At 45.2% G+C, this 14,421-nt stretch overlaps 1 protein-coding gene across 2 annotated transcripts in view; it reads right to left on the bottom strand.

The window, feature by feature from the left end:
• LOC119281747 (bZIP transcription factor ABI5 homolog) overlaps nucleotides 1-13,229 on the bottom strand; it is a 16,052-nt gene extending 2,823 nt beyond the window's left edge. The window contains exons 1-4 of one of the 2 annotated variants that reach the window (XM_037562194.1): nucleotides 13,105-13,229; nucleotides 12,948-13,024; nucleotides 12,076-12,136; nucleotides 10,890-10,993 (exon numbers count right to left, since the gene is read on the bottom strand). The gene's annotated coding sequence lies outside the window, so the exon portion shown is untranslated. The remainder of the gene's footprint in view (nucleotides 1-10,889; nucleotides 10,994-12,075; nucleotides 12,137-12,947; nucleotides 13,025-13,104) is intronic. The other variant, XM_037562195.1, reaches the window with a different exon arrangement.
• Nucleotides 13,230-14,421: the final 1,192 nt, after the last annotated feature.

Raw genomic sequence — 14,421 nt, 5'->3', positions numbered from 1 at the left:
TATATATATATATATATATATATATATATATATATATATATATATATATATATATATATATATATATACTAATCTCATACTGACTCTTCCGTGTTCTACAAAAATGTCATACTTTTTTTTTGAACACTACAAAAATGTCATACTGACAGATACTAACCAGACTTTACTCAAATGGAAGACAGATATTAATCAGACAAGAGTCGACCTGATGGCATGGAAAAGCAAAATCAGATAGAGCCCTCCTCCCCAGGATGGTGTGGAAAAGAAAAATCAGACAGGGTGGTATGGTATGGAAAAGAAGAATTAGACAGAGTCGACAGATAAGGCTTGTCGCTGTCTGAAGAAAAAGACATGGGCTCGCTTTCAGCGGCAACCTGACGGTTCTTGAGGACATACCATGAAGAATGGCTCAGCTCACATCACACCAACAATGGCCAGTGGGACGGAGCTAGAGTACAGCCGTTGGGTTCAGTTGAACCCAACGAATTTCCCTGCCACGTACTAGTCTCTACTCCTAATGTCTCAGTTGGTAGGTCGCATTCCGGATTTTATTTTCGTCCCACCTCATCCGGTCTTTTTTGGTACTTCTTTGGTACTTCCTCCCACCTCCCACCTGTTTTATTTCGCTGGTTTTTTTTTCGTCCCTTCCCCACCCCACCGGTTTAGTTTCGCGTCACCCTCTCACACAACGAAAAAAATCTTAACAGATCATAACTTTCCATGCCGGTGCAAGTTATTTGTAGTAATGTCTTTATGTGAAAGAATCAATCACGATCAATCTCTAAATATCAAATCTAAATTAATTAACCTTACCTTAAATTGCTCAACCACATTAATTAGGAAACAAAATAACCGATTTTAAGAAAATATCTACTCTTAATGGAGGGTATTACATACCAAACATAGGTATGTCATTAGCTCGCTTCCTTCCCTTCTCTTCCCTTCGTCCCTCAGTCCCATGCTCGTGGCGCTGAAGTGGCATCGACAGGCGATGGCGGCAAGGACAGCACGTGGCAGCCCCTGAAGCACGAACACGACTGCACCTCGGGTCTGCCGTCTCCTAAGATATGGGTGAGTTCTCGTGATGCCCACCCTAAACCCTCACGTCCTACAAATTACTCAACCTCTACCATCTCGATTTCGTCCATGCTCTGATCCAAATGACGATGCAGCTCCGGCCGATTGACAATGGAGGTTTGCCATCCTTCCTCTCAGCACCCACTCCTGGAGGAACGACACGCCATGCCGATCGAACCCGGTCGAGATCACTCACCAAGATTGCTATTAGGAAGTTTTTTGTCAAAAAGTGAAGAGTGGGACGGGATCTGCACTTTTGTTAATATCTCTACTCCTAATCTCTACTCCTAATGTCTCAGTTGGTAGGTCGCGTTCCGGATTTTATTTTCGTCCCACCTCACCCGGTCTTTTTTGGTACTTCTTTGGTACTTGCTCCCACCTCCCGCTCAGCCGAGACGGTTTATTTTCGTACTCCCTCCCACCTCCCAGGTAGTTCCCTCCACGCAAAAAAAATCGAACCAACCAATCTCTACTCCTAATGGAGCAGTTGGTAGTCTTCGCCGGTCAATTTTCGTCCCACCACTTTCGTCCGGGTTTTTTTCGTAGGTTAACTGTCGTAGATTTTTTTCGTCGCCTCCCCCACTTCATCGGTTTATTTTCACTTCACCCTCTCACACAACGAAAAAAACTGAACAGATCAGAACTTTCCATACTGACGCAAATTATTTAGTAATGTCTTTATGTAAAAGAATCAATCACAATCAATCTCTAAAGATCAAATCTAAATTAATTAATCTTCATAACGTTTGTTTTCTTTCGAATCACGTCCATAACTTTCCTTTCTTGTTTGGGCAGAAACTGTTTGGTAGCAGAGATTAGGAAGCTTCCTATGAGTGTAGTAATAGGAAGTATTCTTTTTCTTGATGATTCGTTTCCATGCATGATGATAGTAAATTATGCTAACATTCACCACTATTTATCAATGTCATCAATCGTATCCATTTCTACCAGTTTTAAGGGAATCTGCTGGCTATGTCTTTTTTAAGGGGATCCGCTCGCTAAGTCGTCGTCGCATGTTATTTTCACAAACAATCTCTACTCCTAATGGAGCAGTTGGTAGCCTCGTATGGTTTATTTTTGTCCTCCTCCCACCTCCCCTGGTTTTTTTTCATCCTCTCTCGCACCTCCCAATTTCGTTGGTTTTTTTGTCGGTTTTTACTCGCCCCCTCCCACCTCCCAATTTCGTCCGGTTTTTATTCGTCCCACCTCCCACCACCCCCTCGTACTGGTTCTTTTTCTCTTCACTCTTTCCTTGCAAACCAATAATTTCCTAACATACAAAAGATCACGAATCTATCTTTCCTTACCCGAACCAATCGCGCCCTACATCAGTGCATTTCTTTATTAAGAAAACTAACACGTAAATCTTAACGCATTGCAAACAAATCCCGTTATGGACCTAATTAATTTATTATGGAATCTATACGTGGTCGTATTGGTTCTTTTTCTCTCCACTCTTTCCTTGCAAACCACTAATTTCCTAACATACAAAAGATCACGAATCTATCTTTCCTTATCCGAATCAATCGATCCCTACATCAGTGCATTTCTTTATTAAGAAAACTAACACGTAAATCTTAATGCATTGTAAAGAAATCCCGTTATGGACCTAATTAATTTATTATGGAATCTGTACGTGGTCGCATCTCTCCCCTCGTGAAAAAATCGCATCCATCTCCCGTTAAAAAGGAAAAGAGAACATGAACGATCAATCCCACACCCTGCATCTCAGTAGCAAAAAATCGCCCCCGCCTCTGCTACTGCGCCTCGCCGTGTGCCCGGCTCGACCCATGCCTCGCCTGCATGGCTGGACGCCGCCGTCTCCACCGCCACGTACAAGAAAACGGTGGGCAGAACCATCCATTCAAATCGCACACCCCCACCCTCCTCCACAATCCCTAGCCCCGCATCATCCTATCGCTTTCTCGCCTCTCTTTCCCCTTGATGTAGATGGTGCCGAGCGGCGGCCTCGAGCACCGGCAGTGCCGCCCTCTCTATCTTCGCTGCGTCGAGAGATGGGCCGAGGCTATCGTCGGTTCGCCGCCCACGGTTGGGCCGCCTCCGGTTGTCGCGCACCACCGGCTCCACCTAACGTGCCCGACCCTCTCCGCTTTCGACCTTCCGGTGACCACATCCCTCCGCGCCTCCATCCATCATCCACAAGGCCACTCCCTGCACCCACCCCCCTAAATTCTCCATACCGGCGGACAATCACCGAAGATCCAAGTTGGCCCGATATCAATTTTCTTACATGCTTTGTTTATCAGTTGGTGATGGGAATGGGTTCCAATTTCTCTCTCTAACTGCGGATTCGCAGGCAAGAAGCGCTTCTACATGCATCCTCCTGTCGGTCCCTAAAGTACCAAGGTAAATGGTTGATGTTGCGTTTGTCTAGGATGATATATGTTGGCTCTGTTCCGGTTCATCCGAGCAGTTTGGTGACTAATTTACTGATAATTTAATTATATTAATTAAATGAGTCGGGTGTATCGTCGTGCATTTATCTTGCCAGTAATGTTCTGTGATGCTCTGATGGACTTTGGGAATTGGTTATCTTGTCTTCAGTGCAGAACATTTGTTTATTAATGCATGAGAAGAATCCTTGTTACTACCTTGAACCTGTTTTATAATCCATATTGTTATGCACTAGCGCGTGTGCGTGTGAAATAGATGGATTATGGTCCCGTACCCAATAAGATGGATATATGTGTGTTAGAGAGAGAGAGAGGGAGAGGGGGAGAGAGTGTGAGGAGAAGGGAGGGAGAGAGTGTGTGTGAGAATTTGATGGTAAAAAGGTCGTCAATGTCACTTGATATGTATGAGAATATTAAATGTAATATTAACATAATTGATATTGAACTCTTAAAGTTAATGTAGCCCCGTTGCAACGCACGGGTGTTCTTCTAGTACGTTTGTAGTTTTTGGGTATGAACCCAGTAAAATATCAAGGCTGCACCCATCAAAACTACAAAACCCAAGCGAGAAGCCTTTTGGTCCATTTAAAATGCTTTAACGTAACTGGCCCGACTAAAAGCCCACGCGAGTAGCCCGGATTGACTCTGCTGATCGCTTCCAATCTCAGAGATGTACGCTCCCTGGCTCCTCCTAAATCGACTTAATCGCCTCCCCCAAGTCCCAACTCGGCAACTCTTGGCCGTGGTCTCCGCATCCCAATCCAAATTCAAGCCATATGAGATCAATCATCAAATCTTCTTCTTACGCATGTCCAATCTAGCCTAGCGTGGTAACGCCCATTGCCCTAATTTCCTAAAAAAAACATCGACCCTGATTGATCTAGGCATTGGGAGAATATTTCTCAAAGCAAAATTGATCACCGGATTCAGAAAATGGTCACACTTCAAGGCGATTCCTAGATGTAAGCAAGGTACATCAAATTGTTGTTGATGCAACTTGGCTTTCAAAGCATTTATGCAGATAAAAGTTAAGTTAGATGATTTGTTTTATGATATGTGTGTTGATCGGAAGAGAATTTCAGACCACACAAGAAATTCTAAGAACCAAGGTGAGATAGACAAAGATATTTAACCGATGGACCTTTCTGGCCACCAACTAACTTTGGCAGATGAAACTTATTTTGAACTTGTCGAAGTAATTTATATTTTCAATTTTTTTCAGGAATGCGAGAAGTTGTACATGAAGCTGTGAAGTTATTTTGGCACTGCTCTATTTAAATTCATCCAACCGGTATGTATTGCGTTTTCAGTTTTTATTGTGACAACTATATGTGGTAAGCGATAAAATATTTCTATTGATCATGCTGCCTTTTAGTGCTATACTTTTATTGTAATGCGGTGTGAATTTGGACTTTACACTTAGTTAATTCATACCCCAAAAAATTATACTGAATCATGTGAATCCTGATGATTCGTGAATGAACTCATTGGCTAAATTTTTTGGTTCCGCCCCTGATGGCCACCCCAAGCAAAACTGCTATAACTAGTACAGCGCGTGCAGGCAAGCACAGACTGGCTTGTGGTTTCACGATTTCGAAGGATTCAGCCGATGAGAAGGCAGCCTACCGGAATACCGGATCGCCGCAGCATATAATAAGCACTTAAGCAGCAACCAGGGCGATTCAAGATTTATTTACTGCTGGTGCTACACAAGAATCACCCTCGGCTGGTGCTACACAAGAATCACCCCCCGCCGTTCCGACCCCGAACATAAAACGACGGTGAAACAAAGGGGCTAAGTTGCCGAAGCCGCTACGATCGCTGGAGATGGCATGGTGGAACGAGCGAAAACATATTGTGGAGCATAGGCTCATGGGCACCCCCTTATCTAGCCATCCAATTCTGCATCACGTTTCGTGGAAGAAATTTTCTCTTTTTTGTTTCTCTCATATAGTTCAACATATGAACTTCAAACTTTTCAGCGCAACAAAACATTCTAACAAGAATGTGTAAAAAAAATTCAGATTTTGATGCATCATAAATACTAAAAATAGGATTTTTTTAATTAAATAAATCTCATTTTCAATATTTTTGTTGGACCAAACAATCTGAAAGTTTTATCTCACATTCTAGTAAGAATGTTTTGTTGTCCTGGAAAGTTTGAAGTTCATATGTTGTTTTGTTTTGAAGAAAAAAAAAAGAAAATTTCATTTACTAAGTTAGTTGTGTAGTACGGATCTCAAAGCAACAATGGAGGGTAAAGATAAGAGGTGTCCAGGAACCCGAGCTCAAAAAATCCGCGTGCGTGGAACGAGAGCAGAGTTGACGGCTCCGAATGAAACAAGAGCGAAGAGCGCGCGGCCCGCCTGAGTACGCACGTACCTCCTCCCGCTCCAGCGCCGGAGCGCCGGCCGCGAGCGGCAGCACCGCCGCGCAGATCAGCTTCGGACACCACCGCCTGCAGCTGAAACCTTTATAGTAGAGTTGCGTGGGGGGAGGGAGCTGTGGCGAAACGGGAGGCAGCATCCCTCCTTACTAACTGGAGAGAGAGGGGGAGACGCATGTGCGTACGTGAGGAAAGGAAATGGTGCCGCTGGGTGTGCCGTAGCGCGGCATGCCTCCTGGCGTTGGCTGTGTCGGGCGCGTCGGCACGTTGGGCTTTCCAGAGCCATCGCTATTCTTCCCAGACGGGCTCCGAGTTCCGAGGCTAGTAGGGGAACGGAACGGGTAGCTACGAGCGAGCTAGCTGTGCCCCTGCATGCTGCTTGCTTACTTCCGCCCCGGGTTTTGTCAGCTCTTCTGCCCACACAGTCGCAGCTGCCTCCCTATCCCGTCGCCCTTTTGGTCACCGTACATACGTGCTGGCCAGCTGCGGAGCGGCGCCAGTACGCGCGCCCAAAGCTGGAGGTCCATGCAGAATCTACTTGATGCCAGAGTATTTATACGACAAACCACGCACCTGCCGCCTACAGCCTGAACCTTTGGCCTGAAGCTTGTTGGAACAGGGGAACTTTGGGTACTCTTCGGTGCAGATATGTGGATTAGCTACAGAATGGCAAAAGCTATCCGCACCTTGCGACTCGCTTTCTGCGGCTGATGTACTACGTACTGGCGTGGCCGGTTCTCGTTCCACACGATCAAAGAGTTGGCTAACACATCTGCTCACGAAAAGGGACATGTCATGCATGTCAGCTGTGTCGCCGTAGAGATTAGAGAAGACGAGATAGGACCGGGCGTTCAGGTGAGGATAAGTCGACGCGTGCAGGGTACGTGCCTCGAAGGAGATATCACCTCCTGCCCGCAGTCGCCGGTTCTCTGTGGCAAATCTGCGACTGTTTAACAGTGCACTTGTGTCCACAGACAAGGCATGCAGAGCCGGCCGTACCAATCTTCTGTACAGGAAAAAAACGCTTACACATCTCCAATGCCGAGCCGTAAATTTTGTTCCGCATTTGTCCGCCGACAGAGAGACCCCCTGTCCATGGCCGCCACGTCCGTCTTAACGAATGCGGAGCAATGGCCGGCATTGCGCCGGTCGCACCTCGCCTGCTGCCTCGCCGCGCGCTTCGCCTTGGATACCATGGCCTGAGAGCCGGAGGCACCGCCGGAACTGCCTCCTCCAAGGTAGTGGAGGATGCGGCCACGTGCCTTCGCGATCGCGGGCGGCAGCTCCTCTTTTATCAGGCGGCAGTGGCATCGTGGTGGTGACGATGGCTCGTCGGTTCGCGCATGGAGGCTGTGCAGCGGGGGAGACGCCGGCTCTTCCTTCACACGGAGGAGGTGTTGTGGGGACGTCGGCTCCTTCTTCACGCGGCCACCGATGTGGAGGCCGCGGCTGCACGGCGGGGACGCCGGCTCATGCTTCACCTGCCGGGGTGACGAATGCGGCACTCTGCGTCGCCGGTGAACGGCTTAAATAGTCACGGCCAGGCTAGGGGAAGGGGCGGCCAGCCCGCTTCAATGCGGCGCAGTTGTCGGAGTTGGTATCTCGGGACGGGGCTTCCGTATTGAAGCGGCAACGCCCGACAGGTCGCGACCGTCTGCGCCGCCTTCCTGGCCGGTCAAATCGTGGGCATTAATGGCGGCCGCTGCATGCTATGGGCCGGCATGAAAGCGGGGCGAGCGTTCGATGAAAAGCGGGGGAGAGGTGGTAAGAGCGGTTAGGAACGGACGTGGCAGTGGTCCATACGCCCGCAAAGCCCCCCCTCCCGTCCTAATTTGTCTCCGGTTTGCGGGAAAATACGTCCAGACCACCCAGTGGACCCATACAGGCCTACGCTGGATGGCACAATACGTCCGGACCGCACGGTCTGAAGGTCAGTATTAGAGATGCCCTTAGTAGGGGAGGGTCGAGGCGGACGTTTGAACCCCTAGCTGTCACTCGTCTTCTCCGTCTCTCGCCGCTATCATGATGCATCGTCCATGCAGTGTTGGTAGTACCGGAAATGTTGCTGATTGTAGGGGCCTGATAGGGCGGAGTTGATGGGTTGTTGTGGGTCAGGGACGGAGATGGCCGAGGTGCGGTCTTCGACGAACGATGCTCGATGGCGGCGTTGGTGATCCAGCGTTACAATCTTAAATAGTGGGCTAACCTGGCTGGGTCATCAGAGAAGAGGGCGTCGGTGCATGGTCCTGGGTGACAATGAGCTCGACATCAGGCCCACCAAATCCGGCATGCAGCGGCATGGGCAATTTGTCTCCTGTTTTCTTTAGCAAGTCTCATGGTTTGTGGCGGCGAGGCGTCGGCCCATTTCAATTTAGGAATAATGTCCTACAGCATGCTGGCTAGCTGGAAGTTCATGGAACCCCAATGTGCTTATTTAGGATCATGTGTGCCGATATCTAGTTCTCGTGATGTGCCTTTTTCTTTTGCAAATTTTCTTGGTGGCGTTTGTCCTATGAAGCCGATAATGTGGTTATACATCTTGGTTCTCCGGCATTAGCTCTGGCCGATGATGTTGTCCAGTCTTGACCTAGTCGGGGAGCATGTGAGGTTCGTGTTCCTCAACTCTGTATGGTCGAACATGGGACGTCCTACGGGTCCTCTTTGGTGTTATCTTCTTAAGTGCGGCAATTTTCTACGCGGATTGTGGTCGCAGACGTCTTCTAGTCTACATTGACGATTTCTCGGTCACTACTTTTACAAGGTCATGAGTTTTAACGAGTTGGCTCCAGTGAGATGGAGGCCCAGAGCTGGCAACTAGATCATTTTCATGGCTCGCCGTCGATGGATGCATGAGGAACAAGACTTTGACGTCCTTAAGAATTTGTTTTTTTTTCTTTAAGGATGCTTTTGTAGGGCCATGTGCTACTTAATACATGTGTGCTTTTTCGCAAAAAAAATATAAATAGGCACATTTTTATGATGATGGATATTCATGAAATGAATGTAATACTGACTTTTGTAAACAGTTAAAATGTTTTTCTATCCTAATTCTAGGCATCGTTTGGTAAAAAGCGCAAAAGTTAGGAATTTGGAGAACTAAATACCTATATAAATAGTTCCTACGGTATCTTTTGGAATAAAGAAATGCTTCATCGGATTTTTTTATGAATTGGACAATCCCTAGGGACTTTGCTGGAAATCAGACATGTGGTCTTACCTTATGTTTTGTCTTCCTTGTGTCTTGAATTCATGTATATTTCATTATATAGTATCCAATGGTAATCTTTTAGCATTCCTATGTTTTAGGTTAGAACTCAAATTGAACAACATTTCTTATTCAACAGATTAAATGGCAACAAAATTCCTATGATTTTCGTTGCTCTGTTTCAAGCGGGTATGTTATTGGACGCAAATATGGCACAAACGTAGGTTAGTTGTCCCCATGGCGCAACGACGCGCGGCAGAAATGATTCACACTAGAACAAGGCACGAGCTACGCCATGAGCGGGCAATAGAGAAGTCTTGTGACCAGACTCTTCAACCTGCAAGCGTGAGTGCGGGGCCACTAGATCTAAATCCAGCTCTAGGTTCATTCTGACTTCATGACGAGTTTCTTCCTCCTTCAGAAGAACACCCCAACCACCACCACCCCACTCTCCCTCCCTGATCTGACGTGTTGCGGGTTCACATATTGATAGATCACCATAGCTTCTCCTAATACCCCATTGATGAAGCAACATCGTTTCCCCCCATAATACCCCCCCCCCCTCACTCCACATGACCCCCTATCCTTTGAACAACCCACAACCTCCCCTGTCATCATAGGGAGATCCTTGTAGAGAAAATAGAAGAGGGTACATGCAATATTCGAGGATAATTTCGCCTAGTTCCTCTTTGCGGTACATGACACACATGTTATTTGAGTGAACCCCCTTGCCCTAGGGGGGCTAATAGCTCCACTCATGCTTATATGGGGTTAATCTTGATATAGAGTACAACGGAGATTTAGAGAGGGTTTTGGAAAGTTGGGAGGAAACTTGTCGAGTTCTAGGGGTCGATCTAGACAGGATGTCATGGATTGATGTGGCTTCTATGGGCAGATTAAAATGTGTGTAGATCTTGGTCCTTCTGTGTGGTGTCAGACGACCTTGTATATTTGAAATGTGGCGGTGCCCTCCCCCACCCCCAGCAGTGATGTTGGTCCCCAAGAATTGGACTCCTCCCTAGTTTTGAAAGGCCTTGACTTCCTTTATGGGAAACCAGGGGAGGCACCTTCCATTAAGTCGGTCTCCCATGTATGGGTCCCTTGAACCCACACGCCCCTATGCATATATGTCCCATGCGGTACATGCGACACAGGGATACAACTATCCATCAACACCAACCCCCCTCCCACTACCTCCAAAGTAAAAAAAGAAACATGAATGTTGTATGAAAATTGTTATGGCTTGTGCTTTGGAGTTGTCATCTAAGGTTATGGTAATTTTCCACCCTCCCTATAATTACCCTCCATATAAAAACATGGGGTCAAATGAAAAAGGTATGGAAAAGACTGATGTGTATCATGGTCTAGTGTTTCCATCCACATGTGATAAGTTTTCACCCCCTCTAATTTCCCTAGAGAACCTATGAAACAAATGATTCTCATGTGTTAATACCTAGTGTTGACATATAATTATCTAAAGTTGACATGTGTTTTGTGGTGTAATGTTAGCATATAAGTATGTGTCAGAATTCCATCAACATAAGCCAATTAGGTTTCCCTCCATTCTAACAACAATCAGTAATGCACGTGCTAGGATAATTTGCCATGTTTTGCTAAATAAAACTGCCACATGACATGTGTGAGCATTCCCATGTGTCGTGGTTATTTTCGCAGTTGCGCAGACAATATCCAAAAACACAAATACCAGGATGGGAAAGAAAACACGCAGGGTCATACTCCAAAATGGCACATAGTCGAATGGTGCACTTAGAGGAAATGGATAAGAACATAAGACCAAATAATGTACCTTGGTAGAACTAGTAGGATTTGTATTGAGATCATTCCATATCTTAAATCCCTATATGCCCCAGAAGAAGATGTAGTATATGCCCAAGAAGAAGATGTAGTTCACTGGCATTCATAGACCAATAGTGAAAAATGGCGAAGATGAGGAAAAAATTGTTTGCATAGAGAAACAAGAGAAAGTTGCCATCTAAATTGCAAAATAATATAGTTAACATGGAGTGCACCCCTAGACAACCCTATCATGAAGCAGCCCATGTGACTTGGGCAAAAAAAGTTGATACTACCAGTACTTGGCCCTACTAAAGTTGCCATGACATGTGAGCATGAACTACTATAATATAAGTATAAGTTGAGATGTTAATTGTGCAAAGATTTCCATGAACTACGTGCATATTGTTGAAAGAGCCATCAACCTCCGTGTCTGCCTTTATCATCTGATAAATAAGCTTGTTTTTTCATGTGGATACAACGAAAGGTTCATGAGATATATTTATTTCAAGTCATTGATGTCCAATGTCTAAGTTTTTGACATGATGTCCAGTGAGAAAGAAAATGCAAAATTAGAGAGGGTATTCATGAAAAATCAGCAAAATCATGTGGCCTAAAAGAAAAGTTTGGCTGTGGAGCTTGGCCCTATAATGTTAAGTAAACAAAACTTGCCACACGCCAAACAAAGATGTAAATCCATTTATGAACAACAAAGTTGTCAATGTGTATCCACACCTCAAGAGAAAGAAAAGAACAACCCCTTTGCAAAGGAGTGCCACAAGATAAATGTACAATATGCACACATGGGGAGAATGTGAAGAAAATACCATATAAGGACACTACAAAAAAATTGAGAGATATTAATTGTCTGACCAAAAAATTCAGGAAGAAGTTGCTATGCATGCATATGTAGAGAATGATATTGTGTTTCATACCAAAAAATTACCACAAAAAAGTTAAATGTGTCTCATAGGTAACAAGAAATCCATATGTGGATAACAAAACTTGTCATATATGATGCGTAGTCACAAAGTCAGGAGCAAATAAAAATTGTTGGGGTGTACTAGGGAGATTGCCATGGAATCTATGTAAAATAGGACACACATAAGCGAACTAGAAATTAATTTAATGTCACATATTTGCCAATGGCATGTGAATAAAGCATGCAGATGAAGTAGTTGTGTGCATAGACTAATTACCTTTGGTGTTGGTCTTGTGGATGAGAATCTGCCGTCTTTTTATTCCATCAACTATCACCGCCTGTGATAATGTTAGTAGGAAACAATCATGTGAGATCAAGAAACTTGTAAACCATATATATGTCCCTTCAACGAGAGGAAAATAAAAAAGATTGAAGGATTTGAAAATCATAGGAGGTCATCAAGGGGGGGGGGGGTCTAGATAGAAACCATGGTTAGATGATACCAAGATGCATTTCCGCTCGCCCAAGCACTTCCTCCAACCACCGCACAAACATGCATCATCTCGTGTCTCATGTTTCCCTGACTCTACTAATTCGCAAACAAATCTTTACAAGACTAGAACCTGAAGACTAAACCACACTGCTTCCTGATCGACAACAATTTCATCATGTGGGGTTAGATCCCGCATCCTCCCACCCCACCCCTCCCCGACCAAACCCTAGCCCCAAAAATCCTTGTCGTGGCGAGCACACAGATGAAATCGATGAATCATAATAACAAAAATTAAAGTGTGACTCACCACCAAGGGGGGGGGGTCCAGATAGAAATCATTGGTAGATGATACCAAGATACATGTCCGCCCGCCCAAGCACTTCCCCCAACCACCGCACAAACATGCATCATCTCCTGTCTCCTGTTCCCCTAACTCTACTAATTCGCAAACACATCTTTACAAGACTAGAACCTGAAGACTAAGCCACTCTGCTTCCCAGTCGACAACAATTTCATCATGCGGGTCAGATCCCGCATCCTCCCACCCCACCCCACCCCTCCCCGACCAAACCCTAGGCCCCAAAATCCTTGTTGCAACGAGCATACAGATGAAATCGGTGAATCATAATAACAAAAATTAAAGTGCTCCTCCCCACCTGACAGAAAATGAACTTGTATTCTCCCTTAAAATCACTTCTATCCCAGATCCACTCCGCACGATTTCGATAAAAATCTATCATAAAAACAACGCACATCAAACACGTCAAAGATTGCGACAACGAGGAGAAGAGTGGGTGGATCCGTGATTAGTACCTCGTATGAGTGCGGGAGTGGATGGATTCGGACGAAGGCGCTGCGGCGGCGAGCCAAACCGGCGGAAAACTCGAGGGCGAGGAGATCTGGTGTGGGAAAGAGGAGCGAGTGTGTGTGTGTGTGTGTGTGGTGTAAATGTAGCCCCCGACAAGCGTGGTTTTAATGGGGAAAAGGGGTGTGGTTCCCTAAAATAGTGAAACTGCCGACCCTAGTCCACCCACACCCCAAGATCATCTCCCCCCTTCATTTCGTAACATATTTCTATTAGTGCATCTCACCTAAAAGGAAACAATGTGGATGCTCTATGTCAGATCATGCTATATTGTCCATGTGTGTGATCAATGCAACATCATTGCATCAGGCTAGGAGATTTGTGAGGAAAAGTTCATCCAATATAGTTTCCAAAGTGTCACATCCCAGATTTTTCCCAAATCTGGTATGTTAAATTTTTTAGAGGGAATTGCATTTTTTTCTTCATGGTTGACTTGTTTGCTTTTTTTATGGTTGACTTTTTTTGAATTCACCTAGACGGTCAAGAACCCTATGGCCACATTGAAACCCTTGCTTGGGCATAAGGTTTAGGGAATAAATTGGAATCCCAAAATAGGTTGAAAATTAAAATACTTTTGGGGGCATAAGGTTATGTCACAACTTGGTTTTTGCCCTCTTTTCTTTGCTTGATTTTCAGCTGAGTTGATTTTGGATTTGGAGTTTTGAATCTTCCCATTTGGACTTGACCACTTGGGTATCCTTTGATTTTCACCCAAGTGTTCCCACTCCTCCTCAAATCCATCATTTCACCCCTGGCCAACCCAACAATATTGCTTGGAATATTTTTCTTAAATGAAAAATATTCATTTTGCCTCTAAAACCCTAGCTAAACTCCTTGACCTCCAAAGCAACCCTCATTTCTGTTGCCCCAAAAATCCTGAGAAAAATCCCAAATATTCTTTGGACCCTAGGGCACATTTTTGAGTAAAAATATTTCACCACTCTTTGGAGTATTTTAGCTATAGAAAATAATTTCACTTCTAGGCTGAAATGGTAGTTTCTACAGCAACTACCTTTTTACTAGCTCCAATGTAGCTGGTTTTCCCTGAGCTTATTCACCTTAGTAAGAGTCAGTAAAACCCCAAAGCTCAGCCCTTGAATCCCTGTGGTTGGACAACAGTAACTCCCCAATGTTTCTGTCCAGTAACTTAACCTCGTCACCATTTTACTTCTACTGCACCTGGAACCAAACCGAGCCATGGTAACACCTCAGTTTACTAACGACTACACGCCAGACATCATGGTTAGTGCATAGGTGGCCTGATG

This window comes from Triticum dicoccoides, chromosome 3B, assembly GCF_002162155.2.
Source record: "Triticum dicoccoides isolate Atlit2015 ecotype Zavitan chromosome 3B, WEW_v2.0, whole genome shotgun sequence".
Lineage (NCBI taxonomy): Eukaryota > Viridiplantae > Streptophyta > Magnoliopsida > Poales > Poaceae > Triticum > Triticum dicoccoides.
This window is presented reverse-complemented; position numbering and strand designations above follow the sequence as displayed.